This window comes from Mastomys coucha, unplaced genomic scaffold (genome assembly GCF_008632895.1).
Source record: "Mastomys coucha isolate ucsf_1 unplaced genomic scaffold, UCSF_Mcou_1 pScaffold5, whole genome shotgun sequence".
Classification (NCBI taxonomy): domain Eukaryota; kingdom Metazoa; phylum Chordata; class Mammalia; order Rodentia; family Muridae; genus Mastomys; species Mastomys coucha.
The window spans coordinates 95,178,364-95,183,269 of NW_022196911.1; positions in this window are offsets into that span (position 1 = coordinate 95,178,364).

Genomic DNA, 4,906 nt, shown 5'->3' on the forward strand with positions numbered 1-4,906 from the left:
CATCTGCCCACTGAATATACTCTCCTCGTTTTGTCTCCATTACACCCCCATCCATGTTCCTCCCCATTCAGAATCCCCTCTTTGACCTCTGTCCTTTATTCCCACCCCCTCATAGGCTTGTTTCTTCCCTACCGACTCCATCCTTGACTCAAAAAGCTCAAGTTTCCAAAGACGACTCCTATCAAGACAAGAACTATCTAAGGGCAAGAGAGGTTCTTATTAAGGATGGATGCTGGCAGACTAGATTGAGGGTGGACCTCCGGGGCATGGAGTTAGGATTCAAGCAGATGCTCTGAGTATCAAAGAGCCCCAGAGACCTCAGGTGATGTATTTCCTTCTCCATGTGCTTCAGATGTCTCACCTGGCCACCCTGTTGGGAGGCCAGACTCTCCAGTTTGTTGTGGATGGCGTGTGAGTGGACATAGGGCTGAGGAGCTGAAAGTGTCGACCCTGAACTTAGCAAGAGTTTCTCTCCTTTCCTTCGTGTGTGTGCAGGTGGAGGGCAGAGATAGGCAGTGAAGTGTCTGCCTCTATTCTCCACCATTTACTTACTTACCCATCTATCGTTTATTTATTGAGATGAGGGCCTCTCTTTTTTTCTTTTTTTTTCTTTTTTTTTCCGGTTTTTTGAAACAGGGTTTCTCTGTGTATCCCTGACTGTCCTGGAACTCACTCTGTAAACCAGGCTGGCCTCGAACTCAGAAATCTGCCTGCCTCTGCCTCCCAAGTGCTGGGATTAAAGGCATGCGCCACCACCGCCCGGCTGAGATGGGGGCGGGGGGTCTCTTTATCGAACCTGAAGCTTCTACTTTCCATTAGACTTGGTTGGCCAGAGGCTCTAGAATCTCCCTTTCTCTGTCCTGCTCAGCACCAAGCCTGGTTTTTGAGTGTGTGTTATGAATCTGGACTCAGGGCCTCATGCACAACAAACACTATCCATCCACTGAGCCATCTCTCGTGCTCTCTCTCTCCTCTTTAAAGAAACATTTTATTTTGTTTTTAAAAAAATATTTACTTATGCCAGTGGATGGTGTTCTACACCTTTAATCCCAGGCTTTGGGAGGCAGAGACAGACAGATCTCTGAGTTCGAGGCCAGCCTGGTCTAGAAAATGAGTTCTAGGACAGCTAGGACTATACAGAAAAACCCTATCTCGAAAAAAATAAAAACAGAACAAAACAAAAGATTTATTTTTATTTTGTGTGTATGAGTGTCTTGCCTGCATGACTCCATGTACCCCATGCATACAGTGCCAGGTGAGGTACATGGCACTGTACCTCATTATCTGGCAGTAGTTTTGCAAACAGTTAGTAGCTGCTGTGGGAATTCTGGGTATTGAACCTGGGTCCTCTGGAAGAGCAGCCACTGGGTCACCTCTCCAGTCCTATAATGTTTTAAAGCTATTATTTCTCAACTATCTCCCAAAAGGTGATATCACTTGCCTGGGTATTTCTGAGTATTTCACTTTGGTAGATGAATTGCTTCCTTACCTCAATCCTGGGAAGTATGCATTACTAATAACTCCATTATGCAGGTTTGGAAACCGAGGCACCGGAAGGGAGCCGAGACATGAACCAGGCCATCTGGCTGTGGAGTGGGAGCTCCCTACTGCCTCACTCAACATTCTGGCTCTGTGCTAAGTGTTTACCCAAATCTCCCCTGTTTTGCAATTGAGAAATCTGAGATTCAGAGCAGTTGAGCAACAGCTGAAGGTCACACAGCTGGGGAGCGGCAGGGTTGGGATTCAGAGTGGGCCAGGCTCCATCCTCCTTTGGCAACTCTGCCAGACCCTCAGGCTCCACAGCTAGCTTGAGCAACCTCCCCTCATTGCTGTGTCTCTTTGGATGAGCCAGCTCCTTGCTCTGTCTACAGAATGACAGGGGGTCAGCCCCTGCTTTCTGAGGTCCCCAGGAACCTATGAACTTAAAGGTTCGGCACTTCTAGCAGAAAGGGCAGTTTCACAGCCTGGGAATGTCTTACATTTGGCTTAGGGTCACAGCCAGGGTGGATCTGAGTCAGGGCTGATGTGTGTTTGTTTGTGTGTGTGTGCGCGCGCGCGTGCGTGCGCTCCTGCTTTTGCGCGCACGCCTGCTCTCAAGCACACACACACACACACACACACACACACACACACACACGGGTCAGGGAGTGGTGGGGCATGGACAAGGAACTGTTGATGGAATGGAAGGAGCTTGGAGCAATCGCAGAATGGTGGCGTGGCAAGGGACATAGATTTAGGGGGATGGGATTGTTGCGTGAAGCAGATGAGAAGGGCAGAATGAGAAAGAAGACTTGGGTGGGCTTCTGGTGGGGTGCTCTCTTCTGTACTGGGGATCACCCCTCAGCTCAAGACAGGCACAAGAGTGCATCAGGCCAAGCCTTAGGCCTCAGACCAGCTTGGAACTGAGGTTAGAACTTCTGAGACACAGTAGTTTGGGGAATTAACATTGCTGGGGGTTATGTTGTTTCTGTAAACATTTGGAGATGTCCAGTTACGCTAGAGCAATGTATTTGAGGCCAGGGTGGCGTGGTGGCATGTTTGTGTGGTTGGCCCAGTTTCCCCTTCCATGATCCCTCCGTTATATTCCTCCCCTGTAGGAACTGAGGGCTGTTTTCCCATCTGTAACTTCATTAGGATCTACACACCCACGTGCACTCTGGCAGGTTCCCCTTGGGGATGACCGTGGTCAGTGGCGTCGCCTCCTTGCTGCATGCTTGTGGTCACACGGTCGGTCGCAGCTGAACCTTTTTAATATTCAATACCAGCATCCTGAAAGCCACCGCAAGCTGACTGCACTCGAGCCAGCCTCATTCCTCCCAGGGTGCTGATTCCAGGCTTGGAGGAGGCCACCTGACAAATTGTGTTAAAGTCTTTCTAGCCCATGCATCCTGTGGAGGAGGGTAAACGGGTGTTTGTGGTTTACGAGCTTAGAGAGTGAGCATTGGTATGGAGCAAGCTCCACTTTCCTTCTTCTTGGGGGAGATTGGAGTTATGTTTTTTGTGTGAATGCCTCATCTCTCTCTCTCATGTCTCAACCCCCCACCCCATCCCATCTCCAGGCTCAGAGCAATTAGGGTGCCAAGCCTTCAGACACTTGCCTAGGTATCATAGGTTGGACTAAGCTCTTGGGCTTAGGCAAGTTAGGGCTATGGTTAGACGCTGGGCCACAATGACAAGGACACTGACCTATGGGGGTAGTGTGAGGGGGAGATCTGGTCCTCTCCCTCTGCTTTCCACACCGCTGTCTTTTGAATGTGTGTGTCCCTCTAATAGGCCTGTGTTTGAATTTGAACTGTAGGGGGATGGGAGGATGGGGCAGTTGGGAGATAACTGTCTGACCTTGAAGGCTCTTTCCTGATGAATGGATTTAATGCCTTATAAATGGACTTGGGTAGATACTAGAGTGGAAGTTGTCTCACTTCCAGAATGGTGAGAAATAGATTTCTATTCTGTATAAGTTACGCAAACCGCAGTGTTTTTTTTTTTTTTTTTCCTTTTTTTACAGGAAACGGGAATGAACTAAGACGCACACTACAGAGGTACTTAGGGTTTAGGCCGGTAACAGGAACTTCTGTAACTAGTGACCAGAAAGGAGGGAGGGGACTGAGTTATCCCAGCTCTTAAACACCCTACAGAGTCCCATCCAGCCTGTGGCATCTGACTCATCCCTGTCTGAGCTTCCCACCAAGCACCCCTTAGAGGGGTGTGTGCAAGTCTGAAGGGGCCTGACAAGAGTTAGGGCTCTTTCAAGGCTATCCTGTTACAGCAAACACAGCAGGATGCAGGTGTCCTGTGCCCCCATCCCCGCTCTCTGCATGCCCTTTACCTCTGGGGTCCTCTGAGTTTCCAGGCACAGGGGTCCTGGGACCACCTGGTCTTTCCATCCTCTACTCAGAATGACCTCCTATATATACTGCTTGCTGCCTACAAGGGCCTGGGTCCCATCCCACCGGCCCTGAAAGTGTATGTGCAAGACAGACATCCTGTCTTCACTCTTTTTCCACGTCTCTGGAGGGGCTCAGTGACCTCATGCTTCTGAGTGCTGAGAAAGGAAGGCTGGGGTGGAGGAGTGTGGGGCACAGGACTCTAAGGTAGAGTGAGGGGGATTACCAAAGAGCTCACTCAACTTGCCATTTAACCAAGGAATTTTCTCCCTTCTTTCAAAGTTGTTTTTTCGAGGGATTTTTTTTTTTTTATTTGCCTCTGAGTAAAGTAGGTATGAATCAAAAGCAGAAGAACATGAGGAAAGGTTTCTGTTGTTGATAGAGAACAAAGAAATGGCTTGCTGGCCTGTGTCAGCCAGCAGGGTCACCTTCTCTCGTTTCTGTGACCTTTCTCCCTTTGTTCCCTTCCTAGAGGAGAGGCTCAACTACTTGTCATCGCTCTCCAGAGCCTCAACTGGGACTGTGTTCAGGCTGATTATCATCAGCCTGGCCCTCAGAAAACAGTCCCCTTTCTGGGGAGAGACAGAAAGGAGGAGCAGGGGTGCTCCGTGGAAGCATTTAGGGAGATTGCCATCTCTTCCTAGCTTGATAACAGTGGAGATAATCTCTGTCCTTGAATCTACAGGACATCTCTAGAAGCAGGTTCATTCAGAGGCCTCTGAAGTCTACTCAACCAGGGCCCGCGGCCTCCAGAGTCTACTCACAGGGCCCACATCCCTCACTCCAGAAGGTGTGGCTGCCTCTCAACTTTCACTTTTGGCTGTCAGTTTGGGGACAGCTGTCCTGGCTTGAGTAGCTTCTCAGCCATATTTCTTCCAGCTTTGGTTGAGGTAGTGTCTTAGTCAGGGTTTCTAGTCCTGCACAAACATCATGACCAAGAGGCAAGTTGGGGAGGAAAGGGTTTATTCAGCTTATACTTCCACACTGCTGTTTATCACCAAAGGAAGTCAGGACTGGAACTC